Source organism: Canis lupus, chromosome 3 (genome assembly GCF_003254725.2).
Source record: "Canis lupus dingo isolate Sandy chromosome 3, ASM325472v2, whole genome shotgun sequence".
Taxonomy (NCBI): domain Eukaryota; kingdom Metazoa; phylum Chordata; class Mammalia; order Carnivora; family Canidae; genus Canis; species Canis lupus.
This window is the reverse complement of record NC_064245.1, coordinates 11,340,513-11,366,690: the sequence shown is the minus strand read 5'-3', so window position 1 is coordinate 11,366,690 and position 26,178 is coordinate 11,340,513. Positions and strand designations below refer to the sequence as shown.

General features: G+C 37.2%; 1 long non-coding RNA gene across 2 annotated transcripts in view; it reads left to right on the top strand.

The window, feature by feature from the left end:
• LOC118354174 (uncharacterized) overlaps window positions 1-24,934 on the top strand; it is a 217,411-nt gene extending 192,477 nt beyond the window's left edge. The window contains exons 3-4 of one of the 2 annotated variants that reach the window (XR_007409698.1): window positions 13,716-13,825; window positions 24,829-24,934. This is a non-coding gene — a long non-coding RNA (uncharacterized LOC118354174). Of the gene's footprint in view, window positions 1-13,715; window positions 13,826-20,610; window positions 20,755-24,828 lie in introns of those variants that run through there. The other variant, XR_004814187.2, reaches the window with a different exon arrangement.
• The last annotated feature ends 1,244 nt before the right edge of the window (window positions 24,935-26,178 follow it).

Sequence of the window (26,178 nt, the reverse complement as noted above, 5' to 3'; positions counted from 1 at the left end):
GTTGTTTGCTCACATCCTGGAGAGACCCACAAGGCTGATAAAGCTGAGCAACCATTCATTGGGGGGTTTGTACAGGTTTCTGTGTGGGAACACTGCAAACTCAGCATGGCAATGAAAGGATGTTACAAGATCTCCTGAGAGAAGTCTCAAAGCACTTCCTGAGAGCATGCCAAAGGGAACCACTGAAGAAAAGAACTGTGGATTATGCACAGTGGATGAAAATTCAAGACCCTTGAGTCAATTCCCATTAAGTACACTTGCCCTTCTCTTGTTTGGCCACCCCCTAGAGGCATCAATTGTTTGCACCCCAAGGTAGAAGATTTCCCACTTTCCTGAACAAGAGGTCTTTGGAGAACTTAACAGAGATTTTCCTTTTACTTCCATGGCTTTAGCTCTTCCTAAATTGTACATCTTTATTTCAGTTATTTTGAAAATGGGAAAATAAAAGAGCAAACTACAAAAAGAACTATGAAGGTGCCAGCTAAATTCAAAACAACTTACTATTGCAGTTTCCTCAACTAAAAAGCCTCAATACCTTGAAATTAGGGAGACTTTACTCTTTCCAAGTAGAGCTATGGTTGGAGAAATTTGTGTAATCCCTCTGGATAAATTGAGAAGTGGAACTGAGAAGACAACTGCAGGGATGTCAGAACTCCAAAATCAGGAATGACCCAATCTGACTCATAAGTGATGAGAAGTTCCGATTGAAATCCTTTCCTAATAGCGATGCCAGCTTTTTAGAATCTATTCTTAAGTGAGTCATTATTTGGGAAGTAAAGCAGTCACCATGGTGATCTTTAAGAGAGTTCTCAATATGCTTAATGGAAAGTTTGCCCTTCTAAAATGACTTAAGACAATAGATTTTTCAAATTGCTGTGAAATCTAGAGAATGCTTGAACATGGGCCTTTGCATCTTAGTGCTAAAATCTATTTAATGAATTGTTGAAACACTGGTACCAGATTATGATTTCCTAATGTTTTCTTTCCCCAAAAATTCTCGAGAATATATGAAAGTCAAACTTAAACCAGTTTATGTGTGATATATTATTTGGAACTCTATAATTGTACTTTTGCTTTTATTACTATTATTATTACAGGTAATAATACTAATTATCACTAATATTATTTCTCCCTGGACATAAAACAATTTACCAATAGGCAAGCTAAGGGCCAATTTATGCCCAGCAAAAAAGGGAAAAAGTGTAGACTCTACAGTTTACTACTTGTTTATTTTTAGAGAAAGAATGCAATGAAAATTTAGGGCAACTGAGTTTTAAACACATCTTCATGTGGCTTTGTTGTTTGATAAGTCTGATTAGTTTTAAAGCGAAATTGGCCTTGGAGGAATACAAAATCTCTTTGTATATTTAGGGGAAAAAATCAGTACCCTTCATGATTTATCCAGTGCATGGGCCATACAGGTAAAACATAATGTTAGACTAATCATTGTGTTTTGTTCATATTTGGCTCCTTCTTGGAAATTTGGGAATACAAATAAGTAGGGGATAAGATCAAGTTATTAGAGTAAGTTCATATGGAAACAATCTTGAAAATTCATTCATTCATTCAAAATACAGAACACCTACTATGTGCCAGAGCATGATTTAATAGTGATTTTGTCAAAACATTTCTAATTCCTCCTGGCACTTTTTTTAAGCACATGGCATAGAAGCTTACACAATGTAAATCCTCAGTTAGAATTGAATGAATGAATGAATGAATGAATGTGACAAAGAGAACAGTGGATCTTTTTATGCCTTGTAGAGAGTAAAACCAACAGAGACGGCACTGTTTCCTAAAGGATAGTATTGTTTACCTAACGTTTCAGTTTTTATTTAATTTTTATTATATGTGATATTATATATTATATACATTATATACTTTAGCCTGTATATTACCTAATCTTTATTTTATTTAATTATTTAGATTTTATTCTGAAATCAAATGAAATTATTTTATTAATGCTGAAAGTGTATGAGGTAAATAGAATTAACATCCCTAAAAAAAAAAAAAAAAGAATTAACATGCCTAGAACGGGCTAAAGACATGATTACAGGCTTTGATTATAAGTTGTTGTGTTAGGAAACGTTATGGACTTATGACATATTTGAATCCACATAAGTCAGGGAACCCTGGGTGGTGCAGCGGTTTGGCGCCTGCCTTTGGCCCAGGGCGCGATCCTGGAGACCCGGGATCGAATCCCACATCGGGCTCCCGGTGCATGGAGCCTGCTTCTCCCTCTGCCTGTGTCTCTGCCTCTCTCTCTCTCTGTGACTATCATAAATAAATAAAAACACACACTTGCACATCGAGACTCTCTATTTTTTTAAATGTAAAGGTGGTGTTGACTCAACTTTTTTTTTCTGGTTTCCCTTTTGTATTTCATCCTTGGAGACTCTCAGCCACTATCTTTTCTTGCTTGCTTGCTTTGATTTCACTTTCTTCCTCTCATCTTTGGAACTTATTTGTTCATTCTTCATGTCTTGACTCCACCTCATCATATTTTCCTCACTTCATCCAAAATGGATTAAAGCTCTCATAACATCTTTATGATCAAGTGTTGTTGCATCAAATATTCCTTATTTGTATACATAGAATTTCCTTTCAGTGGATTTGATCAAGCAAGGTGGTCTTTAAAACTTTATATTATGTTTCACAATCAAGTCTTGAATTTTTCAGTTAATCTTGACAGACAGAAATCCCATTCGTATCTTAATACTCAATGTGAAAGTATTATATTACTAATAATTTTGCACCTGAGCATACTATATTAGTATTGAATCACACAACTGAAGTATGAAATCCTATTAAAGCTTGTTTTCCCTTCATTACACAAAAGGCAGCATTGACAGCGTATTTTGTCAACATTGAATACTGTGGACAAAAAGTACTAAATTACCTTTTTAATCCATGACATCACCTTGAATAACACAGTGTTCAGAATTCATCTAGATATTATGGGGAAATAGTAGAATGCTGTGAACAATGTATATTAGTGAGTAACTAGTGGCTGAAGTTTCAGGTGGCGGCTGTAACTAGAAAAGCTTTTCTCCTGCTGTCCATAATACAGTGATTGAAACTCTCTCTTTCAACTGCAGACCTCCCACCCTCACTTTAGCAGTCTGTGAAATTTCCTTTGCATCATTGAAACGCACTCTAAATGGGGTTTTCTTTGAAGACCACCCAGAAGTTATAGCTGGCGTAAAATGCAGCTGATTGGTACAATTTGCATTCATAGTTAGGCCAGAGTGGAACTAGGCTTATGTGGCTTTACTTAAAATTACCTATTTCCTGAAGGTCAAAATGACAAGAAGAGCTGAGAGATCCCTCAGCTTTCTCTCTCCAAATTCTCTCTAAAGTTATGATAGCCACATAATTTATCAACCCAAGCTGGAACACTTTCCAGAATAAAACAAGGTGCTACTCATAATTATACTCCAAGCAAACTGAGTCTGTCAGGGCAAGAAACAGGGCAGTAGGGGTATCCCTGAAAGATCAACAGTCATAGACCCCTTTGTCCTCAATGAACTGACACCAGTTTACTGGCCATCACCAAGTCATTGACATTTCACTGGTAACACACACTATTCCATATTTCTGTGGTTTACAGATGCTGAGTAATTGTTATTAGCATATGATTGCAACCTATCTTAGTCTATGTTTCCCAAGCCATAATTTCGTTAAAAATGTATAATACAAACATTTTTAATACATCTTAATTTCCGACTACTTTTTTCCATAGCAGAGCACTTTTGGCTATATATATAAACCCTACAACATTAATTAAGAATAAATTCTTTCTCACATTTTTCTCTTTCCACTTGTATATAAAGCTATGGCTAGGAAATACCATGAATTAACCATAGCTTTAAAAAAAAATCTCTTTCCTCTCTCTATCTTTTGCCTTCTTTTACAATGTCTCTTCAAACACCTTATATGTTGGTGTTTTGTTGTTTCTTTGTTTGTCTTACAAGCCAGAGGGAATTAAATTATTAATGAATCAGTTTAAAATGTCAACAGAGAATTATCTTCCTTCCTCTTCATTGACTCTGTGTCTTTTCAAACCTCATCATCCAAAATATTTTTGCATACTTCATTTTCTCTTGTCTGGAATGAAATAATTGGACTTGAGTTTGACACTAACGTAATGTAATTTTAACACAGAAATAAATAGAAATTGTTAGCAGTACAGGAAGCTGTTTTCTTGTGATAATACGCTGCTGTAAGAAAACCATAAGCATTGTGCTATTGAGACACGTTAATCGATCAAATCTTTATTGAGCAACCCATATGTCAGCTGACCTGATGACGGAGGGTATTGTGGCCTGACCAGGGTGGGTAGGATATCACATGGCAAGGTGGCCAGTTACAGAATGTCAGCGCAAGGGTGGAATGAGGAAAGCCTCTGCATGTGGGAGGAGCTGGAAAGGAAGATTGATTATTGATTGATTATATACAAGGGACATTGGTCTAATAATTTTAATGACAATGAGAACCAAGTTTCTCAGTGTTAGGGAAGGAAGTTACAACAAGAAAAATGAGAAATCTAGAGAGAAGCCTTGAGTTTGATTTGGAATTGGAGGTATCAATATAAACCTATGGTTTTAAATATATACATATAGATTTTGAAGTAAAGATAAAAATGTACTTATTGCAGGATGCCTGGGTGGCTCAGTCGGCTAAGCATCCAACCCTTGATGCAGCTCAAGTCATGAGATCAAGCCTGGTGTCAGGCACCATCCTCAGCTTAAGATTCTCCCTCTGCCTCTCCTTCTGCTCCTCCTCCTGCTCGAGAGCACCCTCCCTCTCTAAGATAAACTTTTTTTAAAAAAAATGTACTTACTAAACTCTAACTCTGTCCACTGAGACACAAGCAGCAGCATCCCATGTCAGGTCTTGGTTTCTAAAAACCATGGTGCACTAAAAGGAATAAAGACTCCTTGCAGAAAGGACTGATTCCTGGCCTCGACAGCTAGAAAGGATCCCTCTAACCTCCGACTCTTCATGGAGCTTTTTGCTAATGCTGTGATAATAATGATGCCTACTTTCTGCTACAGGTATTTGCATACCCATTTCCCCCAAGGCATAAACCATGTCATTTAGATCTTTTACATCTTTCTGAATGCTTTAGAGCTCAGGGCTTCTTGAACAAAATAGGTTCCCAATAAATGACAGTGGAAGGAAGGAAAGTAGAAAAGGAGGAAGGAAGGAAGAAAGGGAGACGCCTGGGTAGTTCAGTGGTTGAGCGTCTGCCTTTGGCTCAGGTCATGATCCTGGGGTCCTGGAGTGGAGTCCCACATCGGGCTCCTCAAAGGGAGCCTGCTTCTCCCTCTCTGCCTATGTCTCTGCCAATCTCTCTCTCTCTTTCTCTCCTTCTCTCTCTCTGTCTCTAATGAATAAATAAATAAAATCTTAAAAAAAAAAAAAGGAGGGAAGGAAGGGGAGTTTTCCAGATTTATATATTTTAAAAATATGTATTTAATAAAATGTATTCAACAAAGTTCTTCTCATACATTGGATATTGCAATAGAAATAAATTATTGCCAAAAATATGACATACCATAGCATGGGACAACAGTTTCCAACTAGTACATCAGGCTCTTCAGTTATATCTTGAAGGCTTACCTGGTTGATCTCCAGTCACACACCGTTCTTGGTATCATTTGACAATAGACAGAGAACCCACAAAGGTACCTTTTACACTATTTTATTGAAAAATTTCACTACCTGCTTTCCCACTTGCCCAACCTTCTAGCACGGTTTTCCCTTTTTATCCCCCTGAAAAGAGATTTCAAATCTTCATGGAAATAAAAATTAGCACTTCTCAAAATCTTTGAGAAAGTCTAGTATAGATTGGGTCTTAGATATACCCATGCATTATTCCTTTGATTAAAAAACAATGAAGATAAGTAGCACCAGGCTAATCACAAACTGGCACGGTTTTCCCTTTTATTTGCTACTTTATGCTTGTGACAATACGCTGCTGCAAGATTACTTCTTAATCACAGTTTTATTCAATACAATGACCACAAAGCATTCAAACAAAATTGTATTATATCAGGTATAACTTTTATTTCTGGAATACTGAGTACAGGTGCTACATGAACTTCCAGTCACTTTTAAGAAACTGTTTGTATTTCCTTCTGATGTACAATAAGATGATCCATTTTGCCCAAGTTTCTATAAAATTGTCTGCAGAAAATATTGGGCAAGAAGTTTAATGTCCATAATCTATGGGTTAAAAACCAAATAAATGGAAATTTGATAGACCTTATGATATTATAGTTATATCTCTGGCTTCAGGCCATGTTTGTAAAATGTTGATCTAAGAGACATTGGGTATTACAAACTCCTTATTTTATAATTGGAGAAGCTGAGAAATGGCAAGTTTCATCATCACAAAAATAATTTAGTGCAAAGTCTAAGTGTGCCCATTATTCTTTCCACTATGTTACATATTTGGTTTCATACTGGTTTTACATGTGCTATTTTTATGTAGCACATGTGAATCTTTTCATTTTGATGGCAGCTATACCTCATAAACAAATAGCACAGAGAAATGCATCATAACACAACAAAAATTGATTTAGATTCATGGTCACTTGAAAATTCTTCGTCAACATAAAAAATCAGGACTGACTTGTACCTACTATATATAGATTATTTTACATGTAGAAGGTCTTCAATAAATACATAATAATTTGACTTTCCTGTTTAACTTGAAGCAATCATTATATCTTCATGGTTGATATCATTTGGTTAAAGCTGCAACAGAAAAATTATTCAAAGCTTTCAACTTCTAAATATTTTATGAAATGATCAATATACTTTTTGTGGTGAAATATAGAAGGCAATGACAATCTGACTTACCAATGAACAATTTTACATTTTACTTTAATTATCACTCACAAATCTTTAATTACAAGTAGAAGGAAGAAATAATTGCCAGCACTTTCCTTTTGATTGTCTTGTGTAATTTAAATCAATGTTAATAATTAAGTTATATTTTAGAAATGTAAAACATCTTGGAAAAGACAGTCATCAAAAAATATCTTGCAAAAATGCTTTGTCAAGCACTTTGAGATGTAATTGATACTGTCCTCTCTGCCTACTACCCTCATTCCTGTTGCCCCATGGAGGGTTTAATAAAATTATGGAGACAACCAATTTCTGCAGAATTTCCTATGTATCTATCTACTCAGCTACCAGAATTATGTGGCTAACTTAAGGCCACAAACATGATGTAAAAATTTAAATCATGAGGTTGTCCTGAGGACTTCTCTTCAACTACATAAAATGGAACAATATATCCTTTTATTTAAATAATAGAAACATTGGGATGCCTGGGTGGCTCAGCAGTTGAGCATCTGCCTTTGGCTCAGGATGTGATCCTGGGGTCCCAGGATCGAGTACCATGTTGGGATACCTGCATGGAGTCTGCTTATCTCTCTGCCTCTCTTTCTGTCTCTCTCTCTCTCTCTCTCTCTCTCTGTCTCTCACGAATAAATATATAAAATCTTTAAAATAATAATAATAATAGAAAAATCATACAGATATGCAACTATTTTGCATCAGTTTCTCGTTTCTACATAAACGAATTTGAAGCTTTTTGCCTTGAAATTGTCTGTTTTTATGTGCTTATTGTGATATACCTGATTCTAAGCCCAGTGTCTAGCACAGAATAAACATAAAAGACAATTGATAAAATAATGATGAATGTTTATTTCAGCATTTATAATCCTCTTGATATTAGAATATGTGTATCAGCATTTGAGTACTGGACAGTACTGGACAGATGGATGAAATGGTAGATGTTTGGGTAGATAATTTATATATCACTGATCTTTGAAAATATGTGAGGCATCAAACTTCTATTTGTAATTAATTAGCTCCCATAGTTTAAGTGAGTTCAACAATAATTTCACACTACTGATAAATATTTTAAGCTCCAGCCTTCTTTTTTTGTCGTTGCTGTTTTTTAAAGATCGTATTTATTTATTCATGAGAGACACAGAGAGAGGCAGAGACATGGGCAGAGGGAGAAGCAGGGTCCCTGCGGGGAGCCTGATGCAGGGCTTGGTCCTTGGGCCCTGGGATCACACTCTGAGCCAAAGGCAGATGCTTAACCACTGAGCCGCTCAGGAGTCCCAAGCTCCAGCCTTCTTATTTTAAGCGTTAGTAAAATTTCAGTGCAATAAATAAGGTGTACAATTTGATGGAGGGGGTTCATTGTACTAGTATTTGATTTGGACTCCCAATTGGCTTATGGTCTTCAATATTACATTTCTATTATTATATTTATAATAATATGAATATTATATTTAAATAGTACACTTAGATATTAAAATGGTAGCATACCTAACATGTCTTGGAAAAAGTTCAAATAAGGAAAATTGATTTTGAATATTAATTCCCATTCTATTAGTAGCATACCAGATGATCCTGAATGAATTAGTTTGTTTCTTGCTGTTGGCTGGTACCATTTTGGAGTCCACTTGTATGACACTGTAAGAAATAGACAAGCCTGTCTTATTTATTTGTCATAACCACATGTATATTAAATCAGAGAGCTAAAAGATAATAAAAAATTCTGACAAACACTGATATTCATGTTTTCTTAATCTTAGGGTCATGGATGATTTTCTTATTTCAACCATTTTTATTTAAAGTCCTTAAAAATGTATTAACATTCATGTTACCTTAGTCAATAGAATGTAATAAATATCATATAATGTTTCTTTTGATTTTGTATGTGCCAGGCCATCAGGCTCATCTCTGTCGACATCAATGATTTAGAAGAGGTAGACATAAAAAAAAAAAAAAAAGGTAGACATGTACTGATCATATAAAAGTACTGGACATGTAAAGAGCAAGATACATTCTAGGTTGATGTTTTAAATTTAGCTTTCTAATAGAAGCTTTCTTGAGTTGATTCTTTTCCAGAAAAGACAGTTACACTTTTAAATGCCAATTCATTAAGAATCCTGGCTAGATAAAACCAATCAATGTCTTATTAGAAAAAACTCTAAGTATGATTAAACCTGTGTTATTTTAGTTCCATTTCCCTTTAGTTTTGTAATAAGTTAAAGTAACTATAATTAACTAGGTAGGATCTATAAAGACTTCTAAACTCAAATGGAATTTAACCCTGGATATTTCTCAGGCTATAAATAAAAAATTATTCTTTTCTTAAAGCTCTTATTTATTTATTTGAAAGAGAGAGAGTCCAAATGGAATTAGGGGCAGAGGAGAGAGGGGACTGACAAACAGACTCCCCACTGAGCATACAGCCTGACGTGGGGCTCCATCCAAGGACCCCGAGATCATGACCTGAGCTGAAGTCAGATGCTTAACCCTCTGAGCCACCCAGGTACCCCAAGTGAAAAAATAATTCTATGGGAAAAAAAATGTTGACGAACCAGCCTATTTCTTCAAAGAGAGGGTATCTATTAGAAAATATTAGGCAGCAAAGTATATGTGGCAAGCATCTAAAGCATGCCTAGTTATAATTTTTAGTATTCTGGGTATGGCATAATTTTATCCAAGTCAAGATATAATTAGTAAATTTATTTTTCACACTATAGAAAAGAAAAAGGGAAATCTCTGGTTAACATTTCGAATCAACATTCAAATACATCTTCCAGTACCACTTGTTTTTTTCTGGATCATTTCTCTTCCCCTTACACGTGCATGGCTCAGCTTGATCGCAAATGGTCTTGAAATCAAGGACTTCTGCACACTAAGAAAGCAAAACTGGGCCTTTGGTCACAAGTATTCACACTCACAACAGGGAGAGACTAAAAGAGAAGGGTCACATAGCTGCAGAGGGAAAAGATTTTTGTGATTCCAAAAATACATTGAAGAAATTGAAATAAAATCACCTGATTCTGTTTTTCAGGGTTTTAGTTATCATCCTAAGATCAGTACTGAAAAATTATTGAACTGAAAGCATTTTTAATGCATTTTTATCGTTAATTCATGTTGAACCACCTGAGAGAAATTCCTCAGAATTATCTCCTTTCCTGCTTGCCCAGGAAATACCAGGGTTGAAGAAAAATCAACTTCATCAATAAACATATGCATGCATGTGCCAACATAAAGGTGGCAAACTATTCGATTCTCTCAAATCTGTACAAAAACAACAAAGTTAGCAGCATACTGAGCTTCCTAGCAGTCTGAGTTTCCCACACTGGGGTTCTTTTACTGACAAGAAGCTATGATTTGTGTTACCAAAAAATGTCAGCTCCTAATTCAGACGAAGCTGAGATGAATTATACATAGGTCATTAGAAGCGGTGTGGTCGACCCTGAAAGGGATCTCCACAAAATTCAACCACTGACATGCTGAGTGCTTTGAATAAATCAATCATTAGCCATCTGCCTCAATTTAAGCATTCAAAAAAATGGGAGTATGCAGAGAACCAATTATTAATGTATGCCTGTAAATTATTTTGAGCTTCTTTTAGTAAAAACATCAAACAAAAATAAAATATTCCTGTTCATCTACAATAACCATTTTTAAATTTTCTTTTGGTCTAATATACGTTTCTCCTACGTTGTTACCGGTTCCCTAAGTCGCTGTTGCCCAGCTGTTCCTGAACAATTTATTTTCTAAATGATCACTTCTAATGATTTTTTGGTCATCTCTTATAGGATATTGTGTATCATTTCCCCCCTAGAAAGGTAACAAAAAAGAAGTAGGGGATTGGGAAGTGGGAGCAGGTGGGGGGTGGTCTGTATCATTATAACATTTATGTCAAGCAGCAGGGAAGTCCCAGTTAAGGAGGGCACAATTACTTCTCTTTTTAAGAAATCGTACACTTTTACAGAGAGATCTAGGCACAGGCTAGAACTGGGACTAGGAACAGAAAAAAAAAAATGACACAGAACACCATATAACCATGAGACAGACTGTGGTAGATATTTCTGCTAAGAATCCAAATAGCCAAGTGTTACAGAGTTCTTAAATTCTAAGTGGAGGACCCACTAAGCTACAATGACAGTTACATGAAATCTAAAATCCTGAAAGTAGTAAAACCAAAGAGAATCAAAGTCACTGTCAAAAGCAGTGGTACTGAGAACGCCAGGAATTATAGACTCGCATGAACGCAAGTATCTTACAAACACATTCTACTGGTAACAAAGAAGGGCAACTAAGAAAAAATGTGATCTGTTCTATAAAAATTCATCGTCTCCCCTGAGAAAGCATCTGAAAGGCATATTCATTTATATTGTTTCAATCTATCATAACCAAAAGCTCCAACTTGCCTATATCATCAAGCAAAATAAATAGGTTTTCTCATGATACAAACTGCATAGGAAGGAATATAGTGAAGACTGGCAATAATATGAGCCCACTGGAGCCCAACTCTCAACACATCCCCTCAGAGAGCTTTGAGGGAACATTTTATGAGGGAATAGAAACCATTAGAATTGACCTTGCTGAAGAAACTCCAGTAGCAAAGACTATTAAATACTAAGCCATAAGAGGGGAAACTTAGTCTGAGCCACAGAAGAAAAATAAGACAAATAAAATTCTCATAAACCAAAGTCTGCTTGTCTTGGACATTTTGCAAATGGAAAACATTATGTTATATTGAATCTTAAGCTATTTCTTTAAGGTCCACACTTTACATTTTGAATTTACACCACCAGCATTTCATAACACTAAACCAAGTCTGTTTTAACCTTTTCTTCCCTCATCCTCCTACCAACATAAAAGCCAAATAGGAAAAACCAATCTGGCCAACTATAGGTAAATTAATTTATTCTTGCCCATGTTTCAGTATGAAATGTCAGGACTGCGGAGAGAGAGAGGGAAGTGGGGGGAAAGAGAAGATCTCAAAATTAAGAGTGAACAATGGCTCCCTTTGAGGATCTGGTCCAGAATGCCCAGCAGCTGATCATTAAAGCTGCCACCCATAACTGAAAATATTGAAGTTGCCCAATTTTGAGTACTCTCATCCATAGCGAAAGCCCATGGAATGCTAGCTGTCGTTGTTTTGGCACAGGCGATATTGTTTCTTCTCCTGCCAGGCCCACACATCTCATTTGCTTCCCCCAGTTATTTTTGCAAGCCAACCAGCCCCCCTGACGGCTCTCCCTGCTGTACCTGAGGGGCAGTCCTTTTGAGATCTCCTACCTCATTTATGCGTCAGTGAGAACAAGCTAAAATGTACTGGACATTAGAAGACATTTCCTTTTGTTATTGTTGTTTTTATTGTTATTATTCTAAAGGTAATATAAAAGAGACTCTAAGGGAGGGCCTCCCCATGCAGTCAATGTGACTTAGACTACATACAACTCCAGGGGGATCCCTGGGTGGCTCAGAGGTTTAGTGCCTGCCTTGGGCCCAGGGTGTGACCTGGAGTCCTGGGATCGAGTCTCACGTCCAGCTCCCTGCACGGGGCCTGCTTCTCCCTCTGCCTGTGTCTCTGCCTCTCTCTCTCTCTCTCTGTGCCTCTCGTGAATAAATAAATAAATAAAAATCTTAAAAAAAAATAAAAAAAAAGACTACGCACAGCTCCATAGGGCGACATTCCTATGAACTATGATGTCAGTGGGGCCTCTGGAAGCTGTAAAATGCGGTGGCTCTGTTCTGTGGGCCTATTACAGTATAGGGAGTTTAATAATCGGATAAAACTGGTTCTCCTCAAACATCTTCTTAGTATTCTTCTTAAAAAGTTGTATAAATCACTCTTTTATTTTCAAGTCATACAGAGAATCTCTGTAGAATACAATGTCCATCTTCTCCCATGATACATTATTAAAAGAACTAAAGAAAAAATTTAGTTAGGAGAAAAATCTTAAATATCAAATTTTCTTTACCAAAGAGAACATTTCAGAAAGAAGGAAAGTTGTTTAGTTTGGTTTTTAGTTGTTGTATTCATTCACCAGAACTCAACAAGAGTATTCTTTATTTTAATGTGCAAATGTTTTAATCGCATTTTCTGGAAAGAACATTGTAATTCTTTGAATAGTCTTCACTAAGTTATTATGTCGAGTGGCAATTTTAATTCATCAAGCTAAATAATTTTAGGCTTAAATGGTTCTATTTACATCTACTAACATTAAAAGGACAGGAAAATGATTGCATTTTTATTAGATTTAGTTTGCCTTTTTCCCAATCATTAAATGTGGGTCAATTGTTTACAAGTGCTGTTGTAAATCTAAAAATGTCGATCTTAACGATGGTCCCTATTATCTTTGAGAAAGTAAAGGCCTTTGGGAATGATGTATCACCATTTCCTATTCCCCCAAGCAGTACTGAGAAGAAAAAAATTCACAAATATATAGAAAGTCTCATCACTATACCCCCTCATTTAAAGGATGTGTTCTGGTAAGGACGAAAGCATGAGAAGACAGGGGATTTAGAATGTCCTTCTAGATTTGAGACCCTTTGCCCCACAACAGAGAGATTGTAACACCTCAGAGGCCAAAAGAACTCCTCAAATCACTCATCTGTTTTTCTTAAAATTAAAATTAAGCAGGAGCAATTCACGTAGTGACTTACCGAAAATAATATTTAGCAAAATTGAATCAGAAAAATGGGAAAATCAGAAATATGCTACAAGGTTAATCAATGTGGTGAAAGAAAATGAGAAAGCCTATGTGGAGGTCATCTGCTTTGTTGCAATTAAATAGCACCAGAATTAACTGGAAGAATTCTGTACAAATTCAAATTCAAAATTTTTACTTTTACTTTCACCTCCACAGATGAAGAAAGCAAGGCAGAGAGACCACTGGAAAAAGAGAGATCGATGAGAGCTGTCAGAAATGAAGGCTTAGTAGAACAGCATCTGGAAGCCAAGGACATTTGCCAAGAGGTAGGGATAACCAACTGATGCCAGTGATCTCCATGGGGCACACTGGAGGGTTTTTCAGATATATCCGATGGCCCAGTACACTCCCCTGACCCGGGATCTTCTGCTGCGTGTCTCTTGCCCCAACATTCAGTCCCACTGGACTGGGGCCTGAGAAAACTCAAGCCTAGTTGACTCCCTCATGTGCCCATTGGGACTGCAGGAAGACTCCTGAATGTTTGATTCTCACAGCTTAACCAACTGCTGGCGCCTCAATCCTTGCCTCACCAGCAGAGGAAACATGCCAGCCTGATTCCTGCCTTCAGGGTTTTCCAAACAAAAAGTCAGCACGAGCCTCATTTTGCAAAGAGCTTTAATTTTCTGGATGGTTCTTTTGAGTCACTTGGCTCAAGGAAAAGGGAATGAACTACCTTCTCCCATCCTCTTTCCTCCTTCCCACGAGTGAGAAGAAAAGAAATGCCATAGTATTCTCCACCCCAAAAATTCTCTTTAAAGAACTCATTTGATAGCTCTTTTTAATACAGACTAGAGCTGAGTGATGTTCACAGACTATAGGGTCAGCCATTAAGCACATGCTGCAGAGATGTATCTAGGACATCTATTCAGATCATGAAGTACCCATCATCCGTTGGTCTCAACTTTGAGATTTAGCCGATTTTCTGAACTATCAGGATATCCAATTTACTTTACTAACCTACTTACTTTATGTTACCTAGTATTTAAAATATTTTGTTTATAACATTCGTTTGGGGCCACACATTTTGGGTTGGCCTAATTCACATTTCCTAAACTAGAATGCCTTGCTTTGCTTCAAAGATTGGGAAAAGTGACGTATCTACCTACACTTTATTCTCACGGCTGGGGGGGGGGGGGGGCATGATTTGATTCTTTTGATTCAATGGCTCGCTGAAATGTCAAACAAGAAATTTTCTTTTTTTATTAGTTAAAACAACCAATTGTTTAATTTTAATGTCATGTAACTTGAATCTTCTTCCGTAATTCTAGATTTTCTTTTAAAATGCCATAAGGGGAGTGAGATCTTTTGAGCGCCATGCTTTTCTCTCAAAACTAAACCAAAGGGTTGGCTCTGGAATGCAGGATGGATGCTCACAACCACAGACTTGCAGATAGTTTTGGAGGCAAAAAGTAGGAAGCATCAATATGCTTGTAGGGAGAACTTGAACTCTACGCAGTGTGACTTTTGGCAAGACATTCAATTTCTCGAGACCTCACATTTTAAAATACACAGTAGATATGTCATATGCCCCTCAAAACCAATGTTTCCCTCTTCTTTCCAGATACACAACTAAACTACATTTCCCAGACTCCCTTGTAATTAAATGTGGCCATGTGGCTGAGTCATAATCAATAAAATGCGAACACAAGTGATGCGTACTTTGGAGGCCTATCCCATAGAAACACCCCAGATTCACTCTTCTACGTTCTTTCTTCTGGATGTCTAGAAAGATGACACTCAGAGAGACTTTGACAGCTCTACTTATGGCCCCCAAACCTTTGTGCCTTCTAAGAATGTCTGATTGGCTCATTCTTTCCAAAGATATTCTTTCCAAACAATCACTGCCTGGACCACTCTCTAGCTGCCTTTACTGGTGTCACTGGTAAGTTCTTCAAGTTAGCTGGAGCTCTGTGTGAATTTCCATGGCTGCGTGGCCCTATGGTCCACTCATGCTCCTTACGGTTAGGTCAACCTCTCCACTTTTGCATGAAATGCCACACTGAATCTGTAGTGGCTGGCTTCCTGAGTGGCCACCGCAGGGCAGACCGTACAATCTAGAAGTGCTAAGGAGTTAGAGCCTTAGCACATGAAGCTTGACCACTGAGAAACATGAGATAGGAAGAGCAACCTTGGTTGGAGAAATGGCTCCACATTTAGAAAAGCCCTCTCTTCTGATTGCCTTTTCCTGTAGCATGTGTTGAAGAAAATGTCCAAAGAGGGATTTTCTACTTCTCTCCACTGCTTTCCCTCTCCTGAACCCAGCTGCCTTATGCTTTTTCTACTTCTCCATTGTAGTTGATGTACTTCTTTCCTTTTTTTTTTCTTGTTTCTAGGGTCCCACCTTCTTGTCTGGGCAACCTCTATCCCAAAGTGGCTCTATTCTAACCATGTATATTTTAGCATAGTTTCTTTCATGGAGGGAAGTATATATATTATCTTTCATGAGTTAGCTCTTTCCCTATGTTTGAAGGGTCAGTCGGTTAGCAGTAAAATGTTGGAGAATGTATCTATCTTAACAATCAGACTACTTGAAGGAAGAAGAATGTAATGACAACTCTAGGTCAATAGCTTTAAAAACATGACCCTTAAATGAATGGAAACTTCCCCTGTTGTGAGAGGGGGATGAATTTAGTTAAAAGAACAAGGACATAGATAATGTGCTATTCTGCAAAAAGAATGACTGAACTGTCCAAAAAGCACTCCAAGCCGATTTGATTCCTCACAGGTGTAGTGGTACCCTTTGCTTTCTTCCTTGGCCCTCTTTATGTCAAGCTCCTATGTTTGTTTTGTGCCCAAATTAGCAACCATCTCAACTTACTAATCATATCATTTTCAACAGATAAATTGTTTGAGTTTCCACCTTTCACCATAAAATGTGAATGTTATTTACTTGCATAGGATATTGGGAGGATCAGATATGATAATGTGCTTAGAACATACAATCTGTCACATGGTAGGTACTCAGCGTAGTATGTTGGGCCTCTCCCTTTCCAGGGTCCTCATCTCTCTGCAGGCAAGTGAAACTGTGAGTCAATGCTGAGCATAGTCAGGAAAGATAGATCATATCTGACCACAAGTTAGAAAATTAAACTATTCTTGCCATTTGTGTGTGAGGCTCCTGAGGCAGGAGAGATGCCTACTTTCTGAGTAAATGGACTGCTTACAAATGACTGCTTTGATAAGGCCAGTGCTTCTCCTAGGAAATCAAATCCTGCGTTAATGGGTTTGCCTTCTTCCTAGGTCTCACAGGGAAGTATAGAATCTGGCCTGGAAGTTTCTCTATTCCTTTAAATCACTGCAAATTTCTGTATTTATCTTTCAAAGACAAAACGGAATGCATTAAGTCAAGGAAGCAGAAAATAAAGTATACCACAACATGCTTTCTCTTCATTGACAACTGCGTGGAGATTGAAATAAAACAGAGGTAGACAATTTAGTCAAATGATAGGAGTGTGATTAATGTTTTAAGCCATTTCTAACCAAGTCAGAGAATGTATTTTACTATTTGTTAACAGATCCTAGGGTGGTTTGGTCAGTTAGTTTTGATAGTCTCCTACCAGGCTCTTTAAAAATAAACAAAAACCCACTTCTGAGGCTAGACACAAAGGATTTAAGTAAATAATAAGGTAAAAGTTAATCATTTTTGTCTTTGTATATTTTTTCTTTTTTAAATTTTTTTTCTTTTTTTTATAAATTTATTTTTTAAAGGTGTTCAATTTGCCCACATATAGTATAACACCCAGTGCTCATCCCATCAAGTGCCCCCCTCAGTGCCCATCACCCAGTCACCCCCAACCCCTGCCCACCTCCCTTTCTACCACTCGTTTCCCAGAGTTAGGAGTCTCTCATGTTCTGTCTCCCTTTCTGATATTTCTCACTCATTTTTTGTATATTTTATATCCATTTCAATCTCTGATTAGGTTCATTTCTCTTAAATACGTCACAAAGTGTCTCCATATATATAGTTCAATCTTCACTTGTAAAATGGGATCATATAGTCATTTTACCGAAAAAAGCCTCCAAAGATTCTGTGGAGTTGTCTCCACAGTCTTTTTTTTTTTATATAGAAAAGTCCTAAATCAATGAGTATCTGATTTTTTCAAATAGTTAATTCCCTCATTGGTCACCTACTCTAGTATCTAATAATCCCAGTAGTGGTAAATAAAAAAAACAAACAAACAAGATTTGGATTTTTTAAATCTATATTTGTGCCCATTTTAATTCAGGTAATATCGACAAATACTTATTGTTTATATTACCATGTCCAGACAAGAATATTAGGTACCACATCCAGTTTATTCAGGTTAAGCATGGTGCTAGTGAAACCACATTTATAAAATCAAGCTCCCAAATGATCCAGTTAATATAAATCTATTATCTGGTCACAGAGCACTTACTGAATCCTGGCACTAAAAAATTAAAGATACCCTTTCCTTGGAGAAAAGGAAAACCAAGCAAGAGATTATGGCTCTGCTAGACATAAGAATCAAGGCACAAACCCTACAGAAAGTGAGCAAGTACCCTCTAAGGGAAAGACACAAGTCATCTACCAATTATCATTCCATCAACTTCTTCCCCTCCACATACCCCATAGAGAAATTCTGATCACTAATTAGGTGCCTATAATTTTAAGCCTTTTTAAGCTTTAATCAGATTAAAATTTCTTTGATTTACTGCCACATTCTAGCAGTGGTGCATGTGGTAGGACCTAGGAGCTTCATTTCTAATGCTATTAAATTTCTTACTCCTATTGACACCATTTAAACAGAGGCTTTATTACATCCTGCCTTACAGTTTACCCTAAAAACACCACATATAAATCTTTTTAAAAATAGAGTGTTCACCATTGGTGTAAATAATTTTCATGTTGGATGAATCTTTGCTGCCCAAGAATAATAAAAGGGAAGAAGAAAAGTGCCAGAACAGTTGATAGACTTGGATTGCCAAAGTTTTAGAAATAGGATTCTTTCTTTGAAGTCAGATACCTAATACTGTATTTTTTATCACTAATGTTTTTAAATTGTTATTTTTTTATGTGGATGTTCTAGTTTTGATCCAGTCATTTTGGTCTAAATTGTGGAGTTAGATAACTGTTTGACTTTCTTTGAAATTGAGAGTGCGAGGGAATAATCTTCAGTAATTGCAAATTTTTATACATACTGTTAGTAATGACCGTAGTTTCATAAATGTTTTTAAGTGCTCAAATTTAAAAAGCAATTGTGACTTTGGGGAATATAGAGTAAAACTAATTTTAATGAACCGAATTACTCCAGATTTGTCTGCAAGTTTTACTTAATTAAAAAGAACTCCTAAGTCTGTAAACTTCTGAGTTTTAAATTTTTTTAGGAATTTATTCCATTAATTTTCTGGAGGAGATGCACATTTTTCATGAAAGCAAAACTTCTAAAAGAAGCAGAGTTGCTAAACTGCTCCTATTTTCTCTAACTAGGTTTTAAACAGGAGTATATGATTAAAGATCATGTTTTATCTTTTCTCTTTTCATTTGGAATATTGGGAATACAACTGAGGATTTTACTGTGACTGCCAAGTCCTAAGCGCATATTGATGCCTGTCAAAATTAAAATGCAGGCAATCTTCACTATTTATGAGCTCTGTACTTATTAATTTGCCTACTCACTAAAATTTAGTTTGTAATCCAAAAATCAACACTTGTTGTGCTGTTGAGGTCACTCACAGACATGTGCAGAGCAGCAAAAAAAAAAAAAGAGTTATCTGAGGGCTACATTCCTAGCTACAGTTGAACAAGGTGACACTCTGCTTTCTTGTTTCAGCTCTCATATGATAAACAAACACTCTTTCTGTGGTCTATGTAGTGCCACAGGTGTTTCACATTTTTGTGCTTTCTGATGGTCTTGTTGCTGTTTAAAATAGCCCCCAAGTAAAGTAATACAGTTCTGTCTCATGTTCTTTTTTTTTTTTTTTTTTTTTTTTTTTTTTTTTTTTTTTTTTTTTTAGGGGCTGCAGATGCAGGACCTGAGCCCAATTTTTTTTTTTAACATTTTTATTTATTTATGATAGGCACACAGTGAGAGAGAGAGAGAGGCAGAGACACAGGCAGAGGGAGAAGCAGGCTCCATGCACCGGGAGCCCGACGTGGGATTCGATCCCGGGTCTCCAGGATCGCGCCCTGGGCCAAAGGCAGGCGCTAAACCGCTGCGCCACCCAGGGATCCCTCTGTCTCATGTTCTTAAGGACAAGAAGTCTTGATGTGTCCTTAAGGAAGGCTTCTATCTTACACAGAAAGTACATGTGTAAGATAAACTTCTTTCAGGAATGAGTTATGGAGCTGGTGACCATGAGTTCAATGTTAACCTATCAACAATCTATGTTAAGTATGTGTCTCTAAACAGAAACACACATAAAACAAGGTTACGTATTGATCAATCATAACACTGATCAATGTTGTGATCAGAGGCTCACAGGGACCTAACTCTGTTTTCCCTTAGTTCACTAATCATTAATCCAGTGTTTTGGGCAACTTTAGAGAACATCCCTGCTTCAAATAATGAGAATCTTCTGGAAGTACTTGTGGTCAAAATTAGTCTATGAATGATCAGATAATGGGTATAAGATGCCTTCAGTTGATCTTTAAAAGAGTTCTTCTCCCTTTATCTTCCATGCCTACCTCATTTTTGTGACCACTTGTTAACTTGGGATCTCCTGATTAAAATATGAAGCCCTCCTTGGAATTTCTGTAAATACCCTGTGATCATATGTTTTCTTGTTCACCTCTGGGGCTCCTTCCACTGGTTCTGAGGATTTCATTCAATCTATGGACTGCTTCACCAGACCATTTCCATTAAAAATTATAAATGCAGAAAATCTCATATAAGCCATTGATGAGGTTTGTGATATTGCCTGAAGTTTGGGAAATATATACAAATATTCAGAAGCATTGTTGCATGTAGCAGAGAGGATAGAAGAACTTGTCTTGACTTCAGGGTCAAACTTGTGCAATGGGATCATGCTTTATAAATACCATCCCCTCAAAACACATAGCAATAATGGATGAAACTTTTTTTAAAAAAAGGTGGGGCAGAAGGAAAGGAAGAGAGAGAATCTCAAGCAAACTCCATGCCCAGCACGGAGACCTACATGGGACTCCATCCCACTACCCTGCAATCATGACCGGAGCCAAAATCAAGAGTTGGATGCTTAACCAACTGAGCCACTGATAATGGTGGGTGAAATATTAAGAGAAACCATAAGAGATGCATTCAGGCTCATATAAAAGATAATATCCATACCATCTAAAGAGTTAGATAGGGGCTAAAGTGTCAAGTGTGTTACCATCCAGGTCAGAAGGGAACAATTACCACTGGAAATTTGACTTCTGTGGATGATGGGATGCTAAAAGTTTTTCATGCAAGATGGGAATAGTAGTGTCACTGATTAAAATCGGAGCCTTTTGTAAGTTCCCTCACATGTAAAGGAAACTTCGAAAAAAGGTGGCACACCTGCTGATGGGGACTTTAGCTTTATTAGTAACAGTCAGCCTAAGGAAAATTGTAACCTTAGGGCTAGAAGCTAAGCTAAACTGCTTACTGGGTCTTCCATACTCCTACATATCAGGGGAGCAGATTATAAATCCCAGTTTTGACTGGGGGCCTAGAGTACTAAGTGGAGGCAACCATAAAAGAGGTCACTAGTACAGGGGAGAGAGAAAATAAAAAACAAACAAAAGCATTCAAAATAAGCCTGCAAGCTCTAAAAGAGAAAAGAGAAAGGGATGCTCAAAACAAAACAAAAACCATGAGGAAAATAGATTACCCCAGAGGTGAAATTTTATTTCACAAAACATAAAAATGAACTTGAAATAATGTATGGAGTATTTCAAAAAGAAATGAAGGTACAACATCCATTTAGAAATAATGAGACATCATGAAACCAATCTAGGCAGAAAGGATACAATAATATCAAGTTGATATTAAAAAGATTACATGCAGGGATCCCTGGGTGACTCAGTGGTTTAGTGCTTGCCTTGGGCCCAGGGCATGATCCTGGGATTGAGTCCCGCATCAGGCACCCTGCATGAAGCCTGCTTCTCCCTCTGCCTGTCTCTCTCTCTCTCTCTCTCTCTCTCTCTCTCTGTCTCTCTCTCTCTCTGTGTCTCTCATGAATAAATACATAAAATCTTTTAAAAAAATTATATGGGTCTGTAAGTTCCTACCACACCTTACTTTCTTGCAAATAACAACTATGAACTCTGAACAAAATACAAAAAGCAACAATCTGAAGGTACCAGAGAGAGAACCAAAGCAAAGTCTGAGGTCCCTATTTTTTACAGCTGTTAGCCTTTTTAAAAGCAAATAGAAGTTGATGCTGTACAAGGTGGCTAAGACTTCAATAGGAAAAGTCAAAATCTTTTTCACCTGAAGAACCTAAGGACAGAGTTCAAAGAAATCATAAACAGTAGAAAGTTGAGAGGAGGATAATTCTGAGAAAAAGAAACCAGATAAGGAAATTCCTAAATTTTGTATATAGACTCTGCACAAACCTCTGCCTAATTCTGAACCACTCATGCATTGCACAGACCCCACTAAAGATAGAAGAATCCAAGTAAGTTTTGAGCTGCTTCCCAATAACCAGTTTGCATTATGAATCCAACCAAATTAATGTCTGCTAAAATACAAGAGTTAACACTCTTTGGAGGAATATAACAGTTTCCACAACATAACATTTCACAATATCTAGGATAAAATCCCAAAATTACTCAACCAGGAAAATATGATCCATTTTCAAGAGAAAAATATAATAAACAGTGAGCAATCCTTGATGATCATAAATTGGAAGTAGCAGACAAGGATTTTAAAGCAGCTAATTATAACTATGCTCAAGTACATAAAGGAAAATATGTACACAATAAATTTTAGCAGAGAAATATATTAAAAGATGGAAATTCTAGAACCAAAAAATATAATATCTATAATTTTTAAAAGTATATTTGGATGGATTTAATAACAGAATGAAGACAACAGAAACAAGTCAATGAACTTAAAGGTAGGTCAACAGAAATAATTCAGTATGAAAAACAAGATATAAAATTTAAAAAAACAAAAACAAAAACACAACATTGAAAAAAATAAATAGAACTCCAGGGACCTGTTAGACAATATGAAAAGGCCTACCAGGTGTATACAGAAGTGGAGTCACAGCAATAGACAAGAAAATAAAATAGAAAAAAAAAAAAAAACTTGAAAAAGAAATATTAAAAATTTCCCAAGTTTGATAAAAATTTAAAATTAAAGATTCAGAAGAAAACTATATATGAATACATGATAATCAAACTGCTGAAAAAATAAAAATAAAAATAATAAAAAAAAATTTAAAAACTGCTGAAAACCAAAGATGATGAATAAATCTTGAAAGTAGCCAAAGGAAAATGACACATTACATGTAGGGCAACAACAATTTGAACTGCCATTAGCTTATTAAAGCTTCTGACAGCCAGAAAACAGTGGAAACACATCTTTAAAATCTGGGGGGAAAACATAACCGCCAATTCAGTATACCATATCCAGTGAAAATTTTCCCAAATATGAAAGCAAAATAAGGACATTTTTCCATAAAATAAAAGAAAACCAAAAATATGTATTGCCAGCAGACCTGTACCACAAGAAATACTGAAAGTAATTCTTGAGGCAGAAGAGAAATGATAGCAGATAGAAACTTAAATCTTCAGGTAGGAATGAAGAATACAAGAAATGGTAAATATCTGGATAGATACTAAGAGTAGTATTTCCTTTTAATTTCTTCAAAACTCAGGATTATTTAAAGCAAAAATTATAGCAATGTCTTGTAGGTTTCAAAAGTATAATGAAATATATAATGACAACTGTAGCATAAGCAACAGGGGTAGATAAACCTATAGTATTGAGACCTTCATTTCATGTGAAGTGGTATAATATTAACTCTGAGAAGACTGTGAAAAATTAAGGATGTAATTATAGAGCACCCATAAAAGAAATAATGCAAAGCTATAAATTTAAAAAATAGATAAATTAAGATGAAATTCTAAAAATATACAAATGATCCCATAAGGCAGAAAAGAAGGGACAGAGAAATAAACAAAACAAAACAAAACAAACAACCAAAAATATCAGAAGGAACCAACAAAAAACAAATAACAAGGGGTGCCTAAGTGGCTCAGTCAGTTCAGGTCATGATCCCAGGGTCCTAGGATCAAGCCCCAACATTGGGCTTCCTGCTCAGGGGAGAGGCTGCTTCTCCCCCTCCCTCTGCTACTCCTCCTGCTTGTACTCTCTTTCTATATCAAATAAATAAATACATTTTTTAAAAATAATAATAACAAAATGGTAGACATATGTCTACCATAATAATTTCATTAATCATTAATGTACTAAACACTCCAACTAAAAGGCAGGGATTTTCAGAATGGATTAAAAAATCATATACAATCTAAGATGCACATTATACTAAAAAATGAAGATAGAAAGTAAGATGTAAAAATGTAAAATCAAAGTAAATGAATGGAAAAGATGTACCATGCAAACAGTATACCTAAGAAGGCTGGGGTGTCTATATTATCAGGTGAAAGAAAAAACAAGAAAAAGATTACTACAAAAGCTAAAGAAGAAAGGGAATTTCATGATGATAAAGGGCTTAATTCATTAGAAAGACACAATAGCAGTCCTTCAAAATATATAAATCAAAATTGACAGAAAAATAGAAAATTGCACCATCTTCATTGGAGATTTTAATACCCCTCTCCATCACTGATATACCAATTAGACAAAAAAATAAAATATCAACTTAGAAGCTTTTACATAGTTGAAACCAATATTTAGCAGTGAAAGTTACACACAAAAAAAATTGTGGACATTGAAAGACTACAAGAGCTTACCGTCCATGCACCTACACTAAAAACTATTAAAGAAAATACATAACAAAAAGAAATACAAACCACAGAAGTTGATGAAATGTCAGCTATTTTAATAATATTAAAATAGAAATACCAAATTTGTAGGGTTAAACTGGTAAAGACAAAAGTCTAAATAATAATAAGATTGCAGAAATATTCCCAATGCATACTTAAAGCATATTAAAATCTTCTCATGTTCAGGAAAAGAACAGAAATACTGAATAACAGAAGCCCTGTTTAGGAGAACTTATAATTAAAAATGTGTCTTTACATTTAAGAGTAACACTAAAACAATAAAAAAAGAGGAGGGGCAAGACGGCGGAAGAGTAGGGTCTCCTAATCACCTGTCTCCACCAAATTACCTAGAAAACCTTCAAATCATCCTGAAGATCTACGAATTCGGCCTGAGAATTAAAGAGAGACCAGCTGGAATGCTACAGTGAGAAGAGTTCGCGCTTCTATCAAGGCAGGAAGACGGGGAAAAAGAAATAAAGAAACAAAGGCCTCCAGGGGGAGGGGCCCGCGAGGAGCCGGGCTGAGGCCGGGGCGAGTGTCCCCAGGACAGGAGAGCCCCGTCCCGGAGACGCAGGAGCTGCACCGACCTTCCCGGGGGAAAGGGGCTCCAGGGAGTTGGAGCAGGACCCAGGAGGGCGGGGATGCCCTCGGGCTCCCGGGGACACTAACAGGCACCTGCGCCCCGGGAGATGCGCGGAGCTCCCTAAGGGCTGCAGCGCGCACGGCGGGACCCGGAGCAGCTCAGGGGGCTCGGGGGCGGCTCCGCGGAGGGGGCTGCGGGGCGGGAGCAGCTCGGGGGGCTCGGGCGGCGGCTTCGCGGAGGGGGCTGCGGGGCGGGAGCGCGAATCCACCAGCGCAGGCTCCGGAGCACAGGGCGCCGGGACACAGCCCAGGATCCCGCCTCCCCCGGGACAGGCAGAGGCCGGGAGGGCCCAGGACAGCGAGGACGCTCCTGCCCCAGCTGAAGAGATCAGCGGCCCCGCCCGGAGCCTCCAGGCCCTGCAGACCGAGAGCTCCGGAGCTACTGCGGGGCTGAATCCAGGGCTGCAGACCTGGCCCCGCCACTGGGGCTCTTGCTCCTGGGGCCTCACGGGGTAAACAATCCCCACTGAGCCCTGCACCAGGCAGGTGCACAGCAGCTCCCCCAACTGCTAACACCTGAAAATCAGCACAGCAGGCCCCTCCCCCAGAAGACCAGCTAGACGGACAATTTCCAGGGGAAGCCAAGGGACTTAAAGTACACAGAATCAGAAGATACTCCCCCGTGGTTCTTTTGTTTTGTTTTGTTTTGCTTTGCTTTGCTTTTTGATTTGTTTCCTTCCCCCACCCCCTGTTTTTTTCCTTTCTTTCTTTTTCTTTCTTTTTCTCTTTTTTTCGTTTTTTTCTTCCTTTTTTTTTTCCTCTTTCTCTTTTCTTTCCTTCTTTCTCCCCTCTCTTTCTCTGCTCTTCCCAATACAACTTGCTTTTGGCCACTCTGCACTGAGCAAAATGACTAGAAGGAAAACCTCACCTCAAAAGAAAGAATCAGCAACAGTCCTCTCTCCCACAGAGTTACAAAATCTGGATTACAATTCAATGTCAGAAAGCCAATTCAGAAGCACTATTATACAGCTACTGGTGGCTCTAGAAAAAAGCATAAAGGACTCAAGAGACTTCATGACTGCAGAATTTAGAGCTAATCAGGCAGAAATTAAAAATCAA